Source organism: Castor canadensis, chromosome 1, assembly GCF_047511655.1.
Source record: "Castor canadensis chromosome 1, mCasCan1.hap1v2, whole genome shotgun sequence".
In the NCBI taxonomy this organism is placed as follows: Eukaryota; Metazoa; Chordata; class Mammalia; order Rodentia; family Castoridae; genus Castor; species Castor canadensis.
The window spans coordinates 30,321,202-30,348,357 of NC_133386.1; the positions used below are offsets into that span (position 1 = coordinate 30,321,202).

The window sequence follows — 27,156 nt, forward strand, 5'->3', positions numbered from 1 at the left end:
TCAGAATAGATCTCAATTTCATAAATGTATTTAGAAACAACAGGGGTAAGAGGAAGGGAGAAAGGAAGGCAGGTAGAGGAGGTGAATATAATAAAAATGCATTATATGCAGGTATGGAAATATCAAAATGAAACATATCACTGTACAATTAATATATGCTAATAAAGAAACCTACTTTCACTGAATAGTGAAATATCAAATAACTTATGCTCTGTTCTCTTTAAAATACACTCTATGTATTTTAAATATACAGAAAAAAATGCATTTATGCTACCTATGATATAATAACTTATTATATATCTACACATACAATGATCAAATGTGTATGATATAAAATTTACCATTTTAATTATTTAAATGTGTCACTCAGTGGTGTACAACATGGCTGACCTTTGAGAGGATTAGGCTAAGTACGCATGAGTCGGTTGATGGAACAAATTCTGAAGAAGGGTGGTGATGATGTCGTGCACAAACATTTGAATGAATCAAATGAATGACATTTTTACTATTCAGCTACAGCAAATTTCTGTTCCAGTACTTAAAGTATCTTTGCTTTACTGTGTAATCATTACCATCTTTCACCTTCAGAACTTTTTCCAGCCCAAACTGATGCATATTCTGAATACTGTCCTTGAGGGTCATCCATACTGCTGCAAGTGTCAGAATTTCCTTCCTTTTTGAGACTGCATAATGTTTCATTGTCACTGCATTTTTCTGTCTGTTCATTCATCCATGGATCTTTGAATTGCTTCTACCCTTTAGATTTTGTGAATGATGTTGCTATGAACTTGGTGCATCTGTTTCAGAACTCACCTTCTATTTCTTGGGGTTAATATGGAGAAGTAGAATTGCTGGATTATTTATGACATTTTAATAAATTATCAATCTATCCTGAGACTTTTCATAATTTAAAGGTGGTTATAGCAGTTTTAAAGGGAGCTGGTGTCACCATTTCCTCCTCCTAGAGTCTTCTCATTATCAGTTTTCTTCTCTATGTCTTCTTGCCCTCAAAGTATTGATAAGATTTCTTATAAAATAATAGAAAGAGACTTCTTAAGAAATTCTACCTTTGTTGATCTATTTATAAATTATGAATATGCATCTTGCATGGGGGGACTTAACTGTTAGACTTTGAATGATAAAAGCTGTAATAAACCTATTTAAAAAATTCAAAACTTGCTGTCCATTTCCCAGCCTTCATGTAGAACCTCATCCTGACTCAGTGTAACTCTGTTGTATGGCAGATTTCTGGAAGACAACATTTCAAAGCCTTCCTCAACAATCTCTTTCTATGTTCAGGAGTCTCAAGAGAAGGGTTTGCCCACCTCACTGAAATCTCGCTTTGCTGTCAGTCTTCCTCTTCTCCTCTCCTATCGGCTCCTCTATTCTTCTTTCCATCTTGAGCTTCACATGATTCCCAAATACGCATGTTGATCTTTCAAAATCCAGTGTGCCATCTCTTTTTGGATGTCTTTCCTGATCTACCAAAATGGCTTAAAGTTTCCTTGTCTGAGAAATGGAGAGAAAGATTATTTCCTACATTTTTTTGTTGTAGAATTCAGTGTAAAAAGATTGATAGACAATGCTTAGCACGATCTGAGGCACATGGTAAATTCTTAAGAAATCACCAATAAAAATAAATAAAAATAAAATTTAATAGGGGTGCCTAACAATTGATTCCTACCTATGTATAAAGTTTTCTACACGTGAAATCATTTTATTTCTCCTTCCTCTTCCGTTTACGCTGGGGTTGAAACCAGGGTCTCACACTTTCTAGGCAGGTGCCCTAGCACTTGAGCCATTCCTCCAGGCCTTTCTTGCTTTAGTTCTTTTTCAGATAAAGTCTCCTATTTTTGCCTGTAGCCAGCATCAGACTGTGTTTGTCCTATCTATGCCTCTTGCTTACCTGGATTGCAGGTGTGGGATTCTTCACCTGGCTTATTTGTTCACATAGAATCTTGCTAACTGTTTGCTCTGGCTGGCCTTGAACCATGATCCTCCCTATCTGCACTTTCTGAATAGCTCGGATTATAGACTGTGATACCATGCTCTGTCTAGCTAAGCCTTATTTTTTGTTGTCTTGCATAATAAATCTTATTTTCTTACACTTTACTCATCCTCAGAGCTATTCTGTTAGTTCTCACTAAATTATGCATGTATACTTCAGCTGTTCATCTCTAAGCATAATATGATTTCCTAGTCTGGGAATAAAAAAAATGTCAAATACTATTGAAGAAAGGAAGAAAAGAGACCTTCTTTCTACATGATGCTTATGCTGATGCCCTGATGACATAATAGTATGTTCTTCTCAGCCTTTTGGGGATTATAAATTCCTTTTGTAAATATAATGAAAATTGTGGATTATCTCTTGACTCTGAAAAATGTACTCTCACACTTTTGCATTAAAATTCTGGATGTGCATGGACCTTTATAGATATTCAGGGGAATCCATTGATTCCCGATAACAATATAACATATAAACAGTAAAGTTCAGTCAAATTTCTTCTGAAATATATCTGATTTGGGGTCCTAATATTTTATCTCCTTGACCTATTTTTGTCTATATTCCCCTTTTGTTCTGCAGTGGTTACACCAAGATTAAGCCTCATGGTGTAGACTCTGCAAAGACCATTCTTGGGTACAGGACAGGACATTATAACTCTGAATAGGATAAATCATTATTTTTACCCCCTTTACACTTGTATAACAGCTTTAGAAAAATCCTCTTTAGGCACAAAGATAACACATTTAATATTTCAAAAAAATCCTTAGTATATTTGAAAATTCTAAAACATAAACAAGCTTTCTGAATTTACATAATAGTTTAGAGGATTTACTTTAATGCAGTTTCTTTCTAAAAAGCAAAGTTTTCACTATACTATAGAAATCTGAACTAACCTAGTAGTATGTGTAACTTTTTCTAAGTACTGGAATAAATTAGATAATAATTTAATTAAGGTAAATTAAATTTGATTCATGCCAGGAATCAAATTTAATTGATTCCTCATTTACACTAGTGAATGAGATTTCCTTCTAGTCTGTTTATGTGTAATAATATGTTTACAAGTGATTGGCTTCTTTTGAAGGCAAAATGCTAGTATGATTGGAAATTGAAGAAACACAGGAAAAACTGTCCCCTCATCATGAGCAAGGAAATTTAATTCTAAATCAAATATATCAATTTTAAAAGTACTACCAGTACTATCTATGATACTTCAAGTTTTAAATTGGGTCAGTACTAAACATAACATTAACATTGGTTTGATTGTAATTGACTTCATTGCATTATATTTTTGGACATATATTTTTTGTATATTTGGGTATACCTTATTTTTAATATTCGGGCAGTACCAAAGAAGTGCATGCAAATGGTTAACCATCTTTCTTTACCTACTCGTCTAGATTCAATAGATGTGGAATCGTGTTGTGTTGTAAATCATCAGTGAGCAATCAGAGCCACCAGTGTCCACTGAGTAGGGCATTAAGGAACTTAAGGTATCATTGAGTAAGAGCTTGATAATATGAATGAGAGTTTAAGGAGATTGCTTCCAATTAAGTTGTAGAATAATTGATGAACAAAGGAGAAGGAAGAGAGGGTGATTAAACACAAATTCTAACATATGAACTAATTTTACCTGCTTATTCTGTAAGTGAAAACATAAAGTAACTGATTACTCTTCAACTGGACTGGGAAGGTAACTTAGGGGAAAAATTAGTCATTTGAGATTCTAGAAACCTGGTTCCGCATTTGAATTTGCCATTAATATAGTGCAAGATAGCATTTCTGTGTCTCAGTTGCCACAAATATTAAACAAGAGGATTGGATTAGAACTCCATGATGCTAATCTTTAGGCTGTCTTAATTTCCAGGCTAATATAATACTATGTTCTGAGCATTTGCATTGTAAATAAGAACATAGTAAATGGTGGTCTACCATCAAGCTGCCATCAGAAAGTCCTGGTTGTAATGATTATTATTATGATTGTTATTATTACTCACTCAATACTATTATGAGACAGATAATAGATCCTTTATCTATGTTATGTTTAATTTGTGTTTCTTTAAAGTTATCCAGCAAATTTTATTATTTTCATTACTTAACAATAGACACAATGTTTTTATTTTTTGAAAAATACACAGCAATGTGTAGAAAAGAACGCTTTGTCATCAAGAACAGAGAATTAGAAATATTTGAATAAAAATTAAAATAATCTAAACATACAATAATCCCTTTTAAAGAAAACTGACTTTTAGAGAGACTATTGGGTGATGTGGCTGAGGAATGGGAAGATGATGCAGTAGCTTCAGTAGCTTGAATGACCATCTTTAGTTAGGAGAAATTTGGGTGAAGAGAATAGATGAGTCATGCTTAGAAACACAGTGTCAGACAGGTACAGAGGTCATATAGTGAGCATAACTTCGTCCTTCAAGGAACAGAAAAAAGGCAAGTGTTGGCGTACTATAAGATGATAACTGAGGTATAAGCAACAGTGGGGTTGGAGGGCAAGTTAAAAGCTTCCACTGAAATATTACCCATCTGTTACAAGTACAAACTTTTAAGCACTTAATTAAGCTTTTAATAGCTTTACATATTTAAGGGAATTATTTGCTTAAAATCCAACCCAATATAAATCTTTCTATGGGGCATAATGTGTGGTGTGTGGGGTTTGTGTGTGTGTTCGTTGGGACATGAATGTTTCCTGTTTTAAAATAAACTTTTTTATTTTATAAAAATTTTAAGTGTCTAGAAATGTTATAAAGATAGTAGCAAAAGTTTCCATGTACCCCTTACTGAATTTTCCCTGTGGATAATCCTATATGACTAGACAGCATTTGTCACAAATAAGGAATTAACATTAAATTAAACTTCATACTTGAATTTTACCAGTTTTCCCAGTGTTGCACTTTTGAATCATTATTCATTTACAGTACTAGCTGGTTCTGTCCTATTTAGTGCTGTCTTTGTCCAATTGTTTTATATTAGTGTTAGGAACATGAATGAGTGGAGTAAAACTCATTTCCCTTGGTGAGGTGATAAAAGACACAGAATGAATAAGAACTAAAGTACATATTTCAAAGTGCACTTGCAAACTCAGAGTTGAGTTTGGATTCCATTAGAGAAAGTATAATTATCTTGTAAAGGATAAGGAGGGATCTAGACCATGTGCTGTGGCTGGGCTCCAAAACATGTTTAATTAGAAAAATCTCCAAAATTCCAAGTTGTGTTATGCTCTCTAAACTGTCTTATACTCACCAAACTTTCAGGCAAGCAGCTAAGATGAAAAATATGTGAGCAGATTTGCCTTTTTGAGAGAATCAAGGAAAAGGGCCGAGTTCCACATTTGAACTGATCCAGAGCAGAAGGGATGGAACTGATAAAAGAAGGTGACTCAGGGTCCTGTGAAATCTGAAACTTGAAGCCAAAAGAGATCATGGGAGTGTAAGTCCCCAGGAATGCCCATGAGATGGGTGGCTGGAGCTGTCCTGTAAGTTACATAAGTATTTAATAATTTGTGCATTCACTTTCAGTGTCTCTTAAAGAAAAAGAAAATAATTGGAGGAGTAGGAGATTGAATTCTGTCTTAAAAACTGTAAGTTCCAAATATCCAATGAACTTGGTAAGGAAAAAAATAGGCTGGGTTAGCTGTTTAATACAGAGTAATCAAAATGATTGGCTGATTGGCTCAGTTTTCTACTTCCCAACCACTTGTCTTGGCATAATATAGTTACAGCTCAAAAATAAATATTTAAGAGTAGAACTGCATTCACTTTATTCCAAATTCTGAGAAAAGTTCATAAACATGTTTTTAGTTTTATCAGCAAGAATCCATGTGAATAACTTTTCCCATTTGCACTGGGATTCTGGAGTATAAATGGGCCAGGGTTTTGAAGTGTTGAAAGATATTATAAAGCACTTACAAGTATTCAGCTAGTCAGACTGCTCAATTAGCTGAACATTTATAACCTCAAAATTTTGACAGAGCATGATTCATGTAGGAACGACCTCTTGGACAACAGATGGCTTTATTGTAGCTATGCTTGAGAGAGAGCATACAAAGCTATGGGATTTCAAGGAAATAAGAATGGAACATGTAGAAAGTATAAAGTTGAACTGAGGAGTATGGACTGCACATTTAGAAAAAGGAAATTATTTCAAAAATTATCTGATAAAATTTTAAATTAGATTTTCTTTTTTATTTAGGGCTTAAGAATTTTCAAAAGACATCGTTTATGGAACATATCACCAAACCAAAATATACCATAACTAATATCATTAACTAAATTTTTTAAATTAGAAAGTAACAAGGATTGGGAGTGAAAGTGAAAATGGTACTAAGAAATCTATAAATGCATAACACTTTAGCCTTCCTCTCCTTTCCTCCTTACCCCTCTCTGTCCTGTAGTTAAGGGCTGCTTATATTATTTAAGTTCTGGAAAGTATGCTGAAGAGGTAGTCTTGAGAAGCACTAATTAAAAGTATGTTCTAAAATAATATTCTAGCCAGACACCAGTGGCTCATGGCTGCAATCCTAGATACTCAGGAGGATCACGTTTTGAAGCAAATAGTTCATGAGACCCTATCTCAAAACAACCCTTCACAACAAAGGGCTGATGGAGTGGTTCAAGGTGTAGGCCCTGAGTTCAAACCACAGTTCTACAAAACAATAATTATAATAATAATATTAATAACTTATTAGTACTAAACTATGTCAACTTTTACTTTAAAAGGTTTCATCTATTTCTAAAGGGGAAACAAATGGTATCCTATGAAGAATGGGCACTGTTATCTTCAAAGATAATGTGGAAGCAAATATCCCATGCAGGAGCACTGCCAGTGAGGAACTTTCCTCTCCTTCCTAGTCCCACAACCCCAAGGAAGTGAACTGTGATCACCCTCACATCAGAGCCCAGGGCCTGCTGCCTCTGGGCTCATTGCGGAGGTGAGCAGGCACCCATGCCTCTGGGAAGACTGTCAGTGCACAATTCTTGACCACAAAGAAGAAATGTCCCTCTGTGGTTCTGGACAGTCTGGAGCCAAGTGAGTCATCCGCTTTCCATCTGTACTGCTCTCATTTTGTAGTGAAACACTCAGAGTCATCACAGAGACTTCAAGGGACTTCATCTGACATTGCACCAAGTTAACCACAGGTGGAAACAGAACACAGACCTTGCAGTTCAGTCCTCATTATTGCCCCATAACTGCTGCTTACTTATTAATGGCATAATAAAGTAGTATTCCTGGTTATCAAATTTTCTAAAATAAGCGTAAAAATGAATGGAAAACAAAAAGGAAGCAAAAACAAATGTGTCATACCTTTTCCCCAACTCTACTAAGTAAAAAGCAACTTTTGTGGAATGCTAATTGTTGATTGCTTTTACAAACTGTAAACAAACATTTTAATATGCTTGTGCTGTATTTGGCCCTCAGAACTCTGTAGAACTCATTGTAACAGTTATCATCACCTTTTTATAAGGAAGCTGAAGCTCAGACAAGACCATGTTGCCAATACAGAGTACAATTAACATTTAAATGAAGAATTTCTGACTGTAAATTATATTTCATTTCCTTTGATTGTGTGCCTATAACTCTAATGAATCTAAATAAATTTTTTCTAAAAATCATTGTTTGCAAAACTTACCAACTCAAAAGGGACATATGCCAGAAAATACAATTCTTCAGAAAGGTCTTTTAAAAGGTCTTTTAAAAATGTATCAGTGCTGTGAAGTTCATTGTTTACACATGCAAAATACTTTTTCCCCTTTTCAATACTCCTAACTTGAGTGTCCTAATACATCAGCAAAATAAACCAACAAGTCAACTTCTTCACTATTAATAAGTTCACTATTAATTCTTAAAACCTTTCCCCTTTTGGACATACATAGGTTTTCTTGTCATAGTTTGAAATACAAGAAAACCCTTTAGGAAATTTAGCTATTACAAGAAAAACTGAATTCAAAGAGGAAAAGAAGTCAGGAGAAAGAGACAAAATCTAAATATTGTACTAGTTTGCTTTTTTCGTGGTGACAAAGATGAACTAGAGTGTTTCTGGGCACATATTTACATGTACAAGAATGAGTTAAAATTGGATTTGTCTATAAATGATCATGAATGAAATCTCAGATCAAAAACAAAAACGAGTGCAACATATGGTATTACAAGTCAAATGCAGGACGCAGTTAATTTAGTAAGCATATCATAGCTCACAAATTACTTACAAGAACAAGTTCATCCCTGTCAAGGCTCCTGCAGTCTGTTCCCATGTGAGATATTCGTTGTCAGTGTATAATTTTTTTTGTCCTTCTACTAAATATGCCACTAGTTTCTCGGCAAATCTGATTGCAAGTTATTCTTGCTGAATATCAGAGCTGTCATAATTATGGTTTTTGAGATCATCTAAATTAATTACAACTTCAAGTAATGACACAGACTAAAATAGCAAGAACTGCTGGTGTTCTAAAACAACTCACAGCATGTCCAGCAAGTACTTGGCCAGGAGCACATGGAGCTTAAAAAAGGCACATAACCCTTTAGGCCCAGCAGGGAATTAAAGCCTCAGTAGAAATGTCAGGCACAAGTGTTAAAAGACCTTTCCATTGTTTACATGCAACTTTCCTCTAATTAGTGAGAACTGATTTAAATTTTTGCCCCTTCTTTTCTCAGGCAGGACCATATAGGATTGAGTTTAGAAGGCAGCTGCTTCATTAAAGAAAGAGAGCTAGAGTTGTAGGAAGAGTCATAGACACACACACACAGAGAGAGAGAGAGAGAGAGAGAGAGAGAGAGAGAGAATGACAGAAAGAGAGAGAGAATATGAAATGTCTTTCTTGCCTATTAGGAACCATGATTGTTATAGAATGGAGAAAATGCCTGCCAACTTACCAATATTCAAATATTTGTTAGGAATTTTGCTGGAGGCTGTGTGATGATGTAAAATAAGAAAATTTCAGAAGTGTTGGCAAAGTATGACAATAATCAGCCTGATGTACCCAGTTAATGGTGCCTAGATGACAAAAGGTGCTACACCACTGTTCTTCCATTTGATTGTTGCATTGTCATCAAATAACTGTACGTAGGACTTTGAACATGCCATACTTGATATGTTCAAATTACTTTTGTAGAGCAACTTTGAAAAGATTTTGAAATATTTCAGAAGATTGACTCTGGAATAACTGTAAATACTGTCAAATCTCTTATATCAATTAGATTTGGGGCATCTTTGGGATATAGTTTGGGAAACTCACAAAAGTACATGCATTGTTTTATTCCCTGGAATTGATAAAAGCCATAATGAAATTTCATTTTGGTGGGCTTTGGCTTTTACTCCTAAATTTGAGAATATCAGCCTGTGGAGGAATGTACATTCTGTGCCTTCTGAATACATTTAACTCTTCAATATATCTCTTTAGTGTTTTTAGTCAACTAGTTATAAAGAGAGACTGGGATTCACTTATATAGTTGGAAGGCTAAAAAACACAATGCTTTTCAGAGTTTATTTGTATTTATTAATTTTAAAATGTTAGCTTGTTAAAATGAATTTACACATGGAAATTTCCAAAGGAGGTAGCAAGCAAATATTTCTCTAGCAGTATTATTATGCTAACACTAAGTAAGAAATATTGACATAAGAAAACATAACTATTCATAGTTTTGTATCCATTTACCCTGACATTGTTATTTAAGACAAAGTTCCTAACTTTCTTAAAATCCAAATGTATGGTACAAGAGCTAAACAGTAACTTCAGATGCCCACATGTGGTTTTAATTCAAATAAGAAGCAATTTCACAAGCCAAATATGGATAAATGTCCCAAGAAATCCTCCTGAATTCCCTGAATTGTTATATGAAGATAAGAAAAATAAGCAAATGAGTAAAACCAAATGAAAACAAACAAACAACGCCCCCCGTAAAATAAACCCCCCCCAAACAAACCAAAACCCAAACTAAAAACCTAAATATATCAAGTCAGAATTTACATGGAAAAGCTTCTTCTAACTGACAAGATTTCTTCCTATTCTAATGGGATAGAACAAAGTATTCAGTTAGTTCAGGAAAATGAGCTTATAAGAAGATTCCAGTATGTGATGTCTTTTCAGAGAATGGTAACGACTTTCTCTTCCTACTTCCTCACATTCCCATGTTGAGTCACTATGGAGGAGTGTGAAAATACTCCCGGAAAAACCCAGTCTGGAAGTGGGACAGAGATGGACTGCTCCTGCAGAACTTACATCCCAAGGGATCCCCAGCACTTTCCAGTACCATGGACCTTAACACCAATCCCAAACTGTTGCAGCCTCATGAAAGGCCACAGCTGCCCCCTGATTTTGTGAAGAACAGGCCTACTGGCTCAGGTGTCCTTTTCTCTTAAGCTCTTAGAAGAGGTTATTGCTTTCCATCATCTGCCTTCTGTCTCCATTCTGCCCTCTACCACTTCTCATGAGGAAATATTTTCCCCCAGTCCTAAAACTGTCGCTCAAATAAGTTGTGATCCTCATATCTTATGTCTGTCAGTACTTGAGTCCTAGGTAATCCTGTCATTTTACAAAAGACTGTAACAATGGCCTCCATGATTTACTACAGTTTCCTTCAGTTTAAACCCATGTTATATGCCAGAACTTTCCTAAAATGAAGCATTTCCTATTTTTTCAATTTCATTACCTATTTTAAATCATCTCTATCTCCTTTCCATTTGTATTGGTAGGAGTGATTCCAAACATAGCATATAATCCTTCAACATTCTGGACTTGTTCTTTATCAAACTCATTGTGAGGAGCATCTACTGGAGTGGAGTTCTTTCCTTCAAACCACTGCAAACCATTTTTGCAGGTAAAAGATGGAGCAGAAAGATAACCAACCAGTTTAAGAAGAGCTTGATCCTGGAGCAAAGAGCAAAAAAAGATAAGGGAAGAACTGTTGGGATGGAGAAGAGAAGAGAAGGCAAGATTTCTCTGCCAGTTCTGTTGACAGGACTTTATAGATGTTCAACACCAAGGGTGAGTGGGAGGCAGGGATGAAAAGGATAAACAAGCTTAGCCAAAATCGCAGGCAGCTTCTGGGTCAAGCAGTCTGTGAAGTTGCACAGAACTCCCCAAAGAAGGGCCCCACTCTTGCCACAATGCTCTGCTGTCACAAGCTTGAAATTTGAATAATTTTATTTTTGAGCTTGTGTCTTGTGAGGCTTGTCTAACGAGACAATTGGGCATATATATGAGAGCAGAGATATGCTGGATATGTATGTCAGCTGTTTCTTGTCACTCCATGAGGGAAAATTCTAGTAGACCAGCAAGGCATGGGAAATCAGTGGGACTCTGAGTACAAGGGCAGCATGGATGTGGTGTGCTAGCAGCTCCAAGAGGTCATACTTCCCTTAGAATCAAAATGTGCTTCAAACACAGAAAGAGAGCAATGATGTTCTAAGAAACATAATGACAAAAGAATGCTCCTGTGTACTTTCTTACTGAATTTTTTCCTTGAAATAGTCAGTTACTGATGCTGTAGAAGGAAAGGGAAAGACAGGTCATCCCATAGGTCTTTTCCATTTAGTCCCTCTTTCCCCACAGGTAAGCTGAAGGTAAAGAGTATTGGTAAGAATGTGTGCACATCAACAAATAAAATAAAAACTGTGTGTGTGTACATGTGTGTATGCAGTACTTACTCTGTTCTGGTAAGAATGAAATACATACACATGTGAAATATAAATTGTGTAATTGTGGTGATTGCACATGTGTGTTAAATGCCCTTATGTGAAAACTAGCACTGCATCATATAAACAGTAATATAAAACTCATGTTAATGCTTTTAAATTTAACTTTTCTTTATTTAGGATAACACTAAATCGCAAATAAACACCATGACAAGTTTACAGAGAGACCACAGAAGAAAGGAAAATATCTGTGTTTTAGTACCTTTAACTGTGTTTTTCCTGCTTTTGAAAAGGGCATCTGCATTTTTGTTTGCACTGGGAGCCACAATTAGGTAGCCAGCCTTGCCACTTTATTACCTACAATTCCCATTTTGGCATCCATATTTGGACTGAGTTTATTATATAAGCTCCCAAGTAAAACACTACATAACAGATTCTTCTCTTCCCTGTGGCTTGACAACGAGTGCTCTAGTCATCTCAAGTATGGAGTTAGTGCTGCCTTTCTTTGTGATTGGGGCATAGAGAGAAACCTGACTGGTGGAGCCAAATGAGTAGTTCACCCTAAGAAAAATTTTCTTAATTTGTCACATTTTCAACAATTTTTAAAGGCAATATATTCATACAACGGTTGTTAGAATCATGGGTAAAAAGCTGGCTGAGGATTCCCTGTGAAACACTCAGTGGAAATATACACGTTCAGAATGTGGCTGTATGAATGCAAGACACTTTTTTTAGTACAGAGGTGATATCACTCTAACACAGGGGTGAGGATGGAATGAATACACTGCAGAACATTTGAGAAAGAAATCCTGGGCTTCTCTTGCTCCTACAATTGGTGGCAGATATAATTTTGAAAATAGTGCCCTTCCCACTTTGCTATTTTTTGTAACAATGAAAACAAAACTATAATAAAAGAAAGTAGGCAAACCAACACAATTATGTAGATAGAATAATAGAAAAGAAGCACACTCTCCTTTTCAATTTAAGACCTTTTGTTTTTGTAAGAACCATGAGTGACTGGATATACCAGATGAGGGCTTGGGTAGAATTGTCTGCCTGATGAGAGGGGAGAGAAATAGATGGGAGGAGAGGGGAGAGAATAGGAGAAAAGATGATGAGAGGAGAGAAAAAGAAAGAAAAAAGGAGAGACTGAATTGCATAATAGGGAAGGGAAAGGAGGAGACACCTCAAGGCTGCTCAGAAGAGACATTTGAGAAATGTCAAGGGCAGTGTTTTAAAGGATGGTTGCTGATTTTATGACAACATTGTCCCCTAGATTCACCTTCAATTCTATGGTTTCTTGTTAAAATGTTTTGGTGGAAGTAGATGTGAGTATGTGACAAAGGCTGGGACTGGGTTTGGCAAAGATCAAAATGAGGGAGCATGGATCAGACTGATGCTCTAAGAAGAGAAACAGGGCATCTGACACCAGTTTGAGTTACAAGAGTTGAAAAGATTGCCTTGAGAGTGAAGAAAACAGAAAAATTAGCTCATTTCTCATTTAATAGTTTCTGTCTTCCTGATAACTTTTGGCTCTTCAGGTTGACTTCTTTCTGGGCATAGAATCAAGTCTCCTCATTCCTTGGTTTGCCTCCAAAAGAGAGAACTAAGTCCAATGTTTCCAATTTTACTCTCTAGCATTTTGTTCAGCAAGTGGATTCCTTGCAATAATGATAAAAGAGAAATGTCAATAGAGATATGTGGGAAAAATAGAGGAAATTTCCATTCTAAGGGAAAGCCTGGCTCCCTGGCCACCCTCAATGGCTTGTTTTCTCCACCAGGGCTTTCCTCACACCTGACCCTTTGACTCTGCCAGCTTCAGAGGATTGAGTCTCTACTCCAATTGAAGTTCTACCTTTAAATATACAGTATTGGCACTTTTTCTTTAATTATTATTCTAATAACATGTTACTATAGAATATTTTTGCTTATCTTAACTTACTAAATGTATGCTAGAATTTCCATCTTATAATAATAGTACGTGAAAAAAGTTTTCCCAGACTGCTTTTGTGTTGTTTTGGGCTCTGACGTAGAGCATCTCGTGCTTGAGAACATCACTTTCTGGATTGAACAGCTATTACTGGTCAAGTGCCTCATGGTGATGAATCACTATGACTCCAAATGGACATCAAGGACAATTGCCCACAATGCCACTTATGGTTCATGGTACAGTGAACTTCAAGGGCCTCACCTACCCTCGGGTCTTGAGGAAACCATTTGTGATTTTTGATCGCATGTGAGTCTCTTCTATGCATTCAGCTTTGCCTTTCTGCTTTTTTGTCACATGCAGACAAAGTTGTTTTTCACAATCAGAACTCAAACTTCTTACCTGGTATCTCTCTGTCCTTGCCTTCACTTATTGATTCCTATCCTTTTAAAAAGTGCACTTTTACTACTCTATAATTCCACCCATCAGGTCCTTATAGGATCAGGAACATCACTCCCTCATTCTCTTAACATTGAACAGTGGGCCTTCCCTCTTTATTTTTGTATTGATGGAAGGAGAAGAGGTTGGTGGAATGCTACTCACTTAGCCAAATATCATTTATACAATTCTCATCACTTGAGACATTTAAAAAAGCTTCAGATTTTTCAACACTACCTCAGCCTTAAATCAGATTCTTTGGGAATGGTTTATGAAAATCTGAAAGTTAAATGAAATACTTATGTCCATCTGATATATTCTGGAGTTTGAATACTCCATGTAGTTGAAACAACAGCATTTGCTTTGTCAATATCCCTTTCATCCCAATAATCTATGTGCCACCAGAACATTACTATCTGCTAATTCCCACTGTATACTTTATCCTGCAACAGGCATAAATTGGTTAGAATAGGCATAGTTCCTCAGGGCTTATTAGTGATTGGATAAAAAAGGAATGTTGAAGCCTATCTAAGATATTTCCAAAAGATAAAGGAAGCATACCATAATCCTGAGGTTTTGCTGGGGTTCAGTGACCAGAGCTGGGAATGTTTGATCTTGAACCCCTTCAAAGAGAAGGATTGCTTTAAGGAAAAGAAAAATCATTCCAAGTTTGAAAATGCACAAAAGCAAAGCATGGGAAAAACTCATGAACCTCGAAAAAGAGTCCATCTTAGTATGTGACGGGAGACAGAAGACATTAGACATTAGCAAGGGGAAGAAAGTGAGCCTCACTAAGTAGAAAGATTAGAAGCATGCATTTAGAGGTTTTGAATATGTAATACAGTCAATGATTATGTATTAGATTTGATTTATGCAATGTAATTCCTAGAAATATGAAGTGATCCAATGACTTCCATCAACATTCAGTCAACAATATTTATTGGATTCCTTCTATATGTCAGTTACTATTCTGGGAACAAGAATTTAGTTGTGAACAAGGAATACCAACCCCTACCCTCCTACAAACAGGTAAAATACCTTAAGACTGACTCCAAGCTGGTGCCTGTGGCTTATGCCTGTAATTTTAGCTACTTGGGAGACTGAGATTAGGAAGATCAAGGTTCAAGGACAACTTGAGCAAAAAGTTTACAAGACCCCCATCTCAAGGAACAGCCAGGCACCATGGTGCATGCCTATCATCCCAAGCTACGCAGGAGGCTGAGATCAGGAGAACCTCAGTTCAAAGCCAACCAGGACAAGAAAGTTTGTGAGTGCCCCCCCCCATCTCAATGGAAAAAGAAAAGTTTGATATGGTGGGATGCACCTGTCATCCCAGCTATGGTGGGAAGCCTAAAATAGGAGGATCATGGTTTAGACCAGCCTGGGCAAACAATGAGAACCTATCTCCAAGATAACCAGAGGAAATAGGGCTAGAGGTGTGGCTCAAGTGGTAGAACACCTGCCCAGCAAGCTGCAAGCCCTGAGTTCAGACCTAGTGCTGCCAAAAAAAAAACAAAAAACTGACTCCAAATAGTCTTATGCCTTTCTGCATTGCACTGCAGTGGTATCATGAGAATTTTCCTCTCCTCAAGAGGTGGACGAACTTGGGTCCACCAATCCTCTTGTCAGCAGTTCTCATTTCCTGACCCCAAGGGAGGTAGGGAAACTAACACTGTCCTTGGAGGACAAGGGACATGAAAATGACATAATGAGCCCACCATCTTAGCAGCCTGCATCATCTTTGGTCTTTTTGTTCTACAAACTAACCCATTTCTTCACTATTTAAGCTCAAATCATTTCACATATGGCCAAATACATCTTAGTTGATACACATGCATAATAATGTCTGTAAATCTATTTGACACGTAATGGTCTTGTTCAGGTGGAATAGTCCCTGCTAATAAAAATACAAAGAAAAAACCTGAAAGTGAAGAAAGCATCATAAAATTTTTAAAAGTCCAAGCACAAACTTTAGAGTATGGAAGAAAGCTAACAGTCACTGAACATCTTCTATGTGCTAAGCACTCCGCTAAGCTCTTCATAGCTCTTCTAATTTAAACTTCTGTTACAACTTTTATCCTCATTTTACAGATGAGTAAATAAACCCTCAGAGAGCTGAGGAATTTTCCCCAGCCTTCCATGTACTGAATAGGAATTCAAACTTGAATCATAATCTATGTTCTTTCCTCTTTGCCATAGGCTGCTGCTTATGAGACAGAACTCCCTATGAGTGAGGTCTACATAGTAGGAATGGGTAACGGGAGACTCTGAATAAGAGAACCTTCGAAGAGAGTGAGTGAGCCTTTGTATCTGGAATAATAGTATGCCAACAGTGAAAGCAATGAGACATGGAGAAACAAAGCTCTGATAAAGCATAGCTTTATCAGAGAAATAGAAAAGGTGTTAGTGGACATTTCAAAAGCAGATTTAAAGTGGGTATTTGGGAACCAATAGTTTATTGCTCCAACATCGCAAGTGAAACTTTGGGGAAGTCCAGTGAAGGATATGACAGTAAAAGGAGCTAGCAAAACAAAATTAAAAGTATAAGAAAATGCTACCCTGACTATAAGCAGAATCATGTGCTAGGTGCCTGGAAGAAAAGTCTAGAAAGAATGTGAAGAAAACCTATCAAAATGAAAAATAGACTAACTTCATCATTGTACTTTTGGACTCTCATACTCAAGACATAGAGTGATAACTTAGTTGAGCCAGGTTATATTTGCCTATCCATATGTGCAAATATGAAAGACACCCAAAAATTAGGAGATTGGCAGAGATTGGAATCTTGGGTTTTCAATATAATACATTTCCTGTTGTTTGGAGGGAAAGCAGAAGTTTAAAGGAACTTATTTGGGCCTGTTATAGGAAAGCTTCCTCTAAGAACTATAATTCTTAATTCATCCGCAGAATAAAGGTTCATCATAAAATGTGCAGAGAAGTGATGGACACTTATCCTCACAATAACTATATGGAGTTAGTGGGTTAACAGGTTCTGTTTTACAAATGAGGAAGGGAGGATTGGAGAGATGAAGTAAGTACTAAAGGCTGTGTCATTTGAGACTGTGAAGTTAGGATTTGAATATGGGTTTGCATGACTCTAAAGCCCTGTGTTTACCCACTCACTATGTGCAGATCTTTCACCTAAACTTTATTTTAAATAGCTCTTTCATGACAAACAAATATAAAAATGTGAAAGTGAAAGATTCAGAAATAGTAAATAATGTCAGATATTTACTCAACTTCCTTTAGTTCAGTCGCTATACTTTTTACTTTTTACTGTGCTTTCTAATGATAATTCACACATATAGATGCTCTTTGACTTATGATGGGGCTCTATCCTATTAGACCCATCGTAAATTGAAAATATTCTAAGTCAAAAATGTATTAAATACACGTAATCTTCTGATCATTATAACTTAACAACACAGTATACTGGGAGAGTGAGTGGAGGAGTGAATATAATTGAACTAGTTCATATGCATACATAAAAAATAGTGAAACCCATTAAAATTGTTTGAAAAAGGAGAGGAGGATAAGCAAGAGTAATAGAGGGGTTGAAATTAAAGTACATTACATAAATGTATGGAAATATTTTAGTGAAACATCTACACTAGTTAAAAAGAGAAAAAACGATACAGTACACTGTGAAGTATCAGTTGTTTTACCCATGATCATGTGGCTGACAGGGAACTGCAGCTCAATACCGATGCCCAGCCTTGTTAGAGACTATCTTCCTGCTTTTCTAGTCTGAGAAGAGATCAAAAGTCAAAATTCAAATTGCAAGGTATGATTTCTCCTAAATATGTATTGCTTTTGTTCTCAAGTCAGACCATTTTAAGTTGAGAACAGTCTATACAATATTGTTGGTATTTTGCAGGGCTTTATAGAGTAACCAAGACAAAAAACTATAAAAATAATGGTTTTCAAGCTCTAGAAACAAAAGCACAAGTTAGTGATATCTGAGAAGAAAAGCAAATGAGGTGAGCTCTAATTGTTTGCCTGGAGAAAAGTCCTAGGCCATAGCAAAGCCAGAGTGTGGAGGTCTTGTTGAATTAAAGAGAGAGTTGGTAGTTTGAGTAGGCCCAAGGTAGCTAGAATTTGAGCTGCAGAATCAGAGCACAGGGGTCTAGACAGAAAGACAACTCAAGAGATCTACAGCTGGGTGTGGCTTGCTTAGAATGCATGAGGCCTTGGGTTCAATTCCCAGTACAGAAAAAAATAAAAAAGAATGAAGTTCAAGACAGCAACAGAGATTCCCTTAACCTTTGACTGAATGTCATGTAAATATTAGAGGACAATAACTGAAATGAGAAAAGAAGCATTGGAAAGACATATCAGGAAAAACTTTCCTGAATCTCACATAGGGATGGGAATAAGTTGTATTCACAGCAAAAATTCAAAGATATATACATAGGACTTGGACTCCTCAGAAGATATTGATTGCATCAGCAGTGAGGATAAATTGTCCTTGGATTAAAACATATTTTGGACCCATGTGACAAAATTTAAAAGCAAATCCCAAAATTTATTCATATGCCAGAACAAAGACTAAAATTATCTTTAAAAATACCCCAACCAAAAAAAAAAAAAATCCAGCATCAAAATTCACCATGCTTAGCAAGTAACCAGGCAAAGCAGTAGGATAATTCAGCAATGACAGTGATGATAGAATTAGCACATAAGATTATTAAAACAGCTGTACAATGCACTACGCAAGAGTGGACAGCCATGTGGCAGTCTCCCACCTCTCCCAAGGGCACCAAAGCCATGATGTGGCTTGAGTCCAGGGAGGGGCCAGAAGCAGGGGCTCCAGGTTTGGCTCCTCCCTGTGCCCCATCCATTGCTTCTCTGCACACGTCTGTTGCTCAGTCTCTTCCCCTCAGGGAATGGATGAATGTTCTCCCTACAAGTGACCTGACTGAGAGAGAATGCAGTTGTTAATTAAGTAGGTTAGCCATTTAATAATACTTGCATACTTCAAAATATCACATCCATAATAAACATAATGAAATTTTCTATCAGTTTTAAAAAGAAAGAAGAAGATTATTAAAACAGCTGTTAGAAAATTGAAGGAACAGACTATCCATAGTGAATGAAGGACAATTCCACATGGAGTAACATGTGTGCAATTGTATTCCAACTACAAAAAAATCTAAATCCATTTAATGAATCACTAATTGTGCTCAATATAGGTTTAATAGAAAGCGCAATAAATACACAAATGTAGTCACTATCGGTCAAATGCTATAATAATTCATATATTTAATAAAGTACTATCAGTGCTCTAAAAGATTTCAGGGGTAGAAGGCAAATGGAAAGTTGCTGATTTATCTGTTATGAGGCACAACTCATAAAGCACCATAAAGAAAAGAAAATGGAAGACCCAATGTCAGAGAAATACTTTGTGGAATTGGGGATGCTCCAGTTGGGGATCTGAAGATGAGTAGAATAAATCTGAGCAATAGTTATGGGACATTGGCAATATAGTCTAGATATACAATAAAGGAGGGCATTTTCAGAGTAGGGAGTGCTGTATTGCTTCTCATCAGTGGAAATGAAGCAAGCAATTCAGAATGTCAAAAAGAGAGCTGGGCAGGTACAATCCTGTTACCTCCCTAGGAATTCCCCACTTTGAAGCCTCACCAATTCTCACTCTGGAATGTTCTTTAAGGAAGTTTAGAGAAAACATTAAAAATGCGGTTTCAATGTTATACTGATGGTTGTACTTGTTGGCTAGGTCTGCTGTGGGGAGTGGTTTAACAGAAGTTTATTGCTTCACACTTCTGGAAACTGAAAGTCCAAGATCTAAGGGTCAATAGGGTGGGTTCCTTCTGAAGATTGTGAGGGAGAACCTGCTTCGTGTCTTTCTCCTAGCCTGGTGGTTGCTGGCTTTCCTTCCTTGACTCTTAAATGCACAGTCTCAATCTCTGCCTTTGTTGACATGGCACTCTTCCTGTGTGTGGGGGGGGGGGGGGTCCAAAATTTCTCTTTTTTTAAAAAATTAACTAATTATATCCACAATGACTCTATTTCCAAATGTGTTCACATTCTGAGGCTTAGGATTTCAACATATGAACTTTAGAGGGGACACAACTCAACCAGTAGCAGTGGGAAGTGCTGAGACTTTTTAAAAGAGAAGCATCTTGATAAGAATTATCCCAAGGAAGAGCAATCTGACAACAGTGTTTGACAGCCTCTGAAGGTCTCTAGCCACACCCTCCTTGCTTTGCCCTGTGTCCAAATGCATACATACTCTGCAAGGAAGCAGTTCTAGACCCACCACACCTTTTCCTCTCTCCACCCTTGCCTATGTTTATTGCCACTCCTGGGGTTTCTCTACTCCATTCACTGCTGATTCCTGTTCTTCCGTCAATGCTTTACTCCTCAAATGGCTTAATCACCTTTATGATATCTAGGATTATATCTGCATCTTAGAAGCCTTCCCTAAACCTGCAAGTCCCCTAGTGAAAAGAAGAGTTCACAATCCCTGTGTCATGACCCTGTCTTGTAAAAAAACATTTGGCATGTCTACTATATCAGGTATTATTATAACCTGTATGCTTTACCTGTTTCTTCTTCATGAAAATGGGACATTCTTCAGGTTTGATACAGTATAGAATTTACCTCTGATCTTTTGTAACTAGTTTGGTGTATGATGCCTACTAAATAAAAAGATTAGGAGAAGTAGGGATGCCACCAATTTTCTCTATACATTAAGGAGAATTCCTTGAAAAGTTAGTGTAGATTATAAAACATAGTGTTTGCTATATACTTGGCACTGTTCTGAGTGTGTACACATTATTCATTTAGGCTTCAGCAAACCCCTATAAATAGGGCACTCCTGTCATCTGATTTTATAGATGACAAATCTGAGCATGAGAAGGGTCAGTAGCTTCCCCGGGATTACACAAGTGAGGAATAGATGCTATCATTTAGCCCTTAACCACTTTGGCAACCTGTCCCCCAAAGACCTTTGCTCTCTTCATCAGAGTCCTTTATTTTAAAATTGTTTCTCCCACTAATTGGCTATGTGATTTGCGGCAAGTTACCTAACTCTGTACTTAATTTCTTCAATTCCAAGTGGGAAATAACAATACTATCCTGATAGAAAGAATAGATGTAAAGTATTTAGATCGGTGCCCAGCACTGAGTAACACACACACACACACACACACACACCCCGAATAACTGAAAATGTATTATACTCTATGGAGCTAATTGAAGCCATGCTGCCTCCTGCTGCTGATTACTTGTGTCTGACTTCTGAAGAAGGATGGTATTGGCAGATTTTTTGCCTTTTTGTGAAAGATGGGACTGGGCTGTCAGTTTCTATGAAAATAAGAAAGAGGAGGTCAGAGGTGTTTTTGATAGCAGCACAAAGGACCTTTATATGGCTTTAAAATGGATTGCCGTGCTGTGAGTCTGAGAACAACCACTGCCTTCCACCAGTCACCTTGACCTCCCCCTCTGCCTTGTAAAGGGGCAGTGGAAAGGCAGCAGGGAAAAAAGAACAGTTTAGAAAATATTTCAGAAAATAGATCCTTGAAAGGAAATTAAAAAACCTGAATTCTGCACAATAAGAAAATCCTGTTCACTGTGCCTGTTGAGCAGTTATCAACAATTCTTTAGAAAACTCCAGCAGTTTACATGTGGAGCCAGTGGCTTTCTAATTGCTACAGCAGGCTACCACTGGGAAGAACAAAGGAAATATTTAGCACATCGTAAATTCTTCTGCAGCCCTGTAGAGTGGCTGGAGTTCAGATTACACGTTTATAACTAGCATTTGAGAGCAATTTCTATTTGACTTTGAGAAAGTTGTTGGAGAAGCCGGTCAGCACTGTTCCTCCTACAAGTCTAGAGAAACGCAGACCAAGTGTTTAAATTTAACAATCCAGTTCATCGGTGCTGAGATACAGCGAAGCCTGGAAGTGTGAAACAATGAAGTCCATTTTCCTTTCTAGATTTACTTTTGAATGGGAAGTAGCTTTTTCTGTGAGTGGGAAAGAAGACATGCTGGTGCAACGTTGTGACAGCTCTCCGACCTGCACAATGGTCCTCTCCCAGGACAAGCCTGAGACAGTCAGCATAGGCAGGTCCTAAAAATACATTTGGTTCACACTGCCAAAGAGGGCAAGTGAGAGAGAGGCAATAAACATGTTTCATGTCACCAAGGGAGGAGTGAAGAAGCTGCACCACTCAGCTCAGGAAGAAACCACCTCTACTCCGCCACGGAAGCAAAAGCCACTTGGAGGTAAAGCCAGAAGTCAGTGCAGATGGATCATGACAGTCGATCTTCAGTACAGCGGAGACATGTGTGGGTCTGCAAGAGCCGATGTAGTTTTGCCTTTGAGGAAGATGCTCCAAAATCTCTGAAAATTTTAATGGGCACATTTTCTTAGGAAGTAGAAATACATTGCCAAATAATCGACTGATAGTTTATTATTTATGAGTTGTCTCTGGTCTTGTGGCTGAGCATAACCATAAGGACAATCTTGTAATTTTTTACCCAAATGATTGACAAAATATGGAAAGACATCTCTCCCCTATGACACTAAATTGATGTCTCACCCCAGTCTATGGTAGAAAAGGCAGAGATTAATATCTTTGCAATGGATGAGAAATGAATGCATTTTTGTATTTGTGGTCACTAAATTCCCATTCCTGAACCCCCCAAAAGAACTGATAATCTCACTAAGTTGCTCAAATTTTTAACTGCATATAAGCTATACTTAGGGAAAGTTTTCAAATAAAGTAAAAACAATTAAACACAGATTTGGATGTACTTCCTACAAGTTTCAGATGAGATGAAATTTCTACAGATTTTATTGCAGAGTAAATTTTGTCCAACTCTTTCAGGGTGGACAGAAACCATAACCTCATTATCATCTCTCCTCCCAAATTGAGGACTGCAGCTTCAGTTTGGCTTTAGAGTAAAATTAGTGAGAATTAGATATGGAGTTAGTCTCTACTTTAAGTTTTTGTAATATATAAATATACAACCTAACCAAGTTGAATAAAGCACCTATTTAGTTATCTTTGTTAATTTAATATTTATATTTTCTCTTCTGTTTCCTAATTTTCTCAACTATTGGTTGTTTGAAACGAAAATTTTTAAATTGTTTTGAATTAGTACACAGTAATAACATAAGGGGGTTTCATGGTGGTACATGTCTACAATGTACCTCAAACAAGTTTACTCACTGCATTATATTCCCATTCCTGTCTCCCTCCTTTGCAAACAATGTTTGGTGGGTTTCCTTATGCCATCTTTAAACATACACTTATAGTGTATTTCAATCCTCATTCTCCCTCGGTAGCCTTTCCTCTCCCCCTATGATTAGTCCCTCCAAAGAGTCCCCCATATACATTCATTTCCCATTATTATTATTATCATCATTGTCATCATCATTTTAGGCCTAGGTTTCATAAATAAGTGAGGACATATTTTTTAGCTTTTTGAGATTGACTTATCTTGGTCAACATGATAATCTCCAGTTCCATCCATTTTCTTGTGACATGAAATTTTCAGTTATATCATACATATAACCTATACCTCAGCGGTAAAGAAATTAATCTCAAAAAAAAAAAGAAATTAATCTCTTTGGTTGCACAGCATATATTCTGAACATAATCTGATTAGGAAATGAAGGGCTTTTTTTTTTGATCTGCATGATAGAAAATCATGCAAATTAAAGGCAATTTTATAACTAACTTGTCTCCAGCACCAATTAGGTGCATACATGAATGATTTTAAAGATTTAAATCTTGTGCACTCTGCTGCTTGAAAACAAAGCAAGAAAAGACCCATAGAAAAAGTGTACATATTTTAAATATTTGAAAAAAGGAAAAAGGCTGAAATCTATGAGGTGAAGAATGAAATACTAATGTTAGCTAAAAGCTTGTCAAGTAATACAATATTTACTACAAATTAAAATCTCTACACAACCCAAAAGATTTCTAGACTCCAGCCAATGACTTTTTTCAAGCAACACTTGATACAAAATCCCATGCAACTACTTCCTTGTATTTATTTTGATGGAATTTATTCTGTGTTCATGGATATTAATAACATTGGTGTAGAAAAACCAGATGTCAATGGAATTTTATTGAATAATTAATTGACTACTATTTCTAACCACACATTCTTATTAACATTTGAAAGAAATTCAAGTATTTCAAAAACAAGTGTGTGATAAGAACAGCCTCTACAAAACATAATTCTAAAAAGGAATCTTTTATTGTTGTGAGGTTTATAAAATTGAAGGTCTCATGTTTTAAGAAGATAAAAAAGGAATTCTTTCTCTACTGTGGAATAAATGGGCTATCTCATCCATGAATAATGATTAACGTTCTTTCACTCAGAGAAAAGGCTCATAGGAGCCCACACCTGCAGCTTTCATGAATTATAGGCCCCATTCCCTTGAAAGAAACTTAATAATCACTATTCACAGGTGAAGTGTTCTTCAGTTGGATATAAAAAGTGGAGATAAAGCCAGTTTGCTTTGTTTCCAGTGCTGTTATTTTCCCAGCATTCCATTCTGGTCAGTCACAGCAAAAATACTTGAGTAGCTTTACAGTTATCCAAAAGTAGTGTTGTAAATACCTTTTCTTCTCAGCTTAGTTCTGTGTTTATCAGCGATTCAAAGGTGGTTTTCAAGGTCAGAAAAACAAGCTGCCCCAAAACTTGGATTCAAACCCAAGTAATAAGGTCGACATTTTTAAAACTGGACTCTTCTTACTGCCATCCAGTTCTGAACTGGCCTTGTGGTTCCTCATTCTGAGGCCAAAATTGCTCAATCTAACCATGTAAATATAAATAGCCATTTAAACAAACGTATAAAACTTGAGTTTAAATTTAAACATATGCAAATATAAATGAAATTCTGCATATAAATATGTTTTCACAATTTAGCAGGAAGAGTTTGGGTTATTTTTGCTGCTGCTTAAGGCATCTTCCTATTTAAAGGCCACATGTTTGGTCTACGTGCTCTGTATGGCCTGTTCACCTGTTTCCATGGTTCTCGGGGTATTTTAAAAACACTGAGCCATCATTTAAAAACTATGTTTTACATTTTAGAAAATTGTAAATTTCTCAATGACTTGAAAAGTCTTAAGCACTAGCCACACATTCTGTCTTCATTGCTTATGGTGCAAAGCGGACAGGAGCTGAGTACTGGGTGCTCCCTGTAGACCTAGTTTTTACTCTTTTTTCAGAGCTATGGGACTCATCGATGGTTTCCTGCCTGAACCCTGAGTGTAAGATCCTGGAATAGCCAAATCGTCATCTAGGGTTGCTGAAAACACCATAGCTGCATCTGAGGCTGCCCTTCGTTTGCATACGTGTTCTCTCTATCCTTGATCTTCAGGCAAGTACCTTCAAGAAGAATGCAGTTTAGTCAAAAACAAAGACATGCATTAAATACATATATAAAACTTGCAAGGACAAAGATAAAGATATTGGTGGAGGGACTAGAACTTGAAGAAGAGGGTCACCTGGCTTAGACAGGACATGAAAAGCACAGCAAGTTAAAAGGAGAGAGGATATGTTCAGATGTGAGTAGACACTGCAGATTACATCCCAGTTAGAACAGCCAAGAGTGAGGATAGGGAGCAGGAGTGGGTTGGGCCAGTTGTTCTGTTTTGTCCTGAATTTGTTTATGATAATCAGCTCTTCTGCTTACCCAATAGTGATGCTTTTATTACAGGAAACAAAAAGCATATTCAATATGCATATATGCTTATATTAAATCATGTAACAGCTGTTTCACCAGAAAGTGTTCTTTCTCTAGCTATAAACTCAGCATTCCATCTAACATTGCCATGCTTTTATGAACATTGTTCAAAAGCAAATTTTACCACTGTCAGCCAAGTATTTTCCAAATGCATACTCATCTCCACTTCAGAAATAATCCTTGCCCCCTCCCGCAAGGCAGAGGGCATAAGGAAAGGGTAAGTGAGGGTGAATATAGTGGATGTATTTTGTATTCATATATGAAAAAGGAATAATGAAACCTGTTGAAATTGTTCTAAGAAGGGAGGATGAGGGAGGACAATGGAGGGGATGAATCTAATTAAGATATAGTGTAAGCACAATATGTAAATGTAACAATGTATCCCCCTGTACAAATATTGTGTGCTAATTAAAATAGCCATTTTAATGTAAAAAAAGAAATAATTCTTAGATTTTTATCTAACCGAATCTGGAGATATTTGGTAAAGCATATGAGAAAAAGTAGAAAGAAAAAGAACGAAGATGGTTCAGTAAAATAGGAGCCCACCACACACACAAAAGGTATACACACACAAAGAAAGCTTATATAGAAACATAATTTGTTAGAAACTAATATTATAAGCCATTACTTACTGAGACTGAGCAAAATTGACCACAGATTCTGAAAAAGGAAAGGAAAAAAATTTTTAAGTGTTTGGTAATTGAGTTTTATCATTTGATCATATCATTTTGTTTTGGTGAAACTAAATTATTCACTTATATTTCAAGTCTTAAAATTATAAATTAATTACATTTGTGGTTATAACAAAGAATACCTACTAAATAAAAGTAACAAAATATCCACATTTAACCTCAGGGCTAGAGTTGTTTCATAAATAATTCATTTGTAAAATACTTTATTGGTTCCTGATTTAAAACAAGACATTTTTTAGGTAAGTGGAAGTCTTGTGGATCTGGCACTGGCACACATTTAAAGGATGGGCTCATATGAAAGAGTCGCAAAATTGTGAAGAGTGGGATGTATTAGTGTTTGGACATCAGGGTTTATTTTGAGACAACACTGTCTTGTACTTGAAAGTAAACGTAATGAAACTACCAAATGCAAGAGTCTTTTAGTCTCTTCACATACGTTCTCCTTTCAGGTGAAATAAAGTCAGTCATCCAAAGGCATTTCAAGTGCAATTCATGCAGTAATCCTTAGCTAGATAAGTTCAAGTTGGCAGTTCTTATGGTACATTCAGCTTCTAGTGAATTAACACTTTTCATCTTTGTTAGTTGTAGTTGGTTGCCAGTTTTTTTTTCCCCTAAAGCTTATAAAGTTCGTAGTTAGGAGGTAGGTCTCTGAAAACTTATAAACAAAGGCAAAGATGAATTCCAAAGCAGCTGCTTGAGCTGTTTGATTGCAGTATTTCACTGCA

At 36.5% G+C, this 27,156-nt stretch overlaps 1 protein-coding gene across 1 annotated transcript in view; it reads right to left on the reverse strand.

Moving 5' to 3' along the window:
* Eya4 (EYA transcriptional coactivator and phosphatase 4) overlaps positions 1-8,439 on the reverse strand; it is a 289,205-nt gene extending 280,766 nt beyond the window's left edge. The window contains exon 1 of the mRNA XM_074074293.1: positions 8,218-8,439. The gene's annotated coding sequence lies outside the window, so the exon portion shown is untranslated. The remainder of the gene's footprint in view (positions 1-8,217) is intronic.
* Between the last annotated feature and the right edge of the window lie 18,717 nt (positions 8,440-27,156).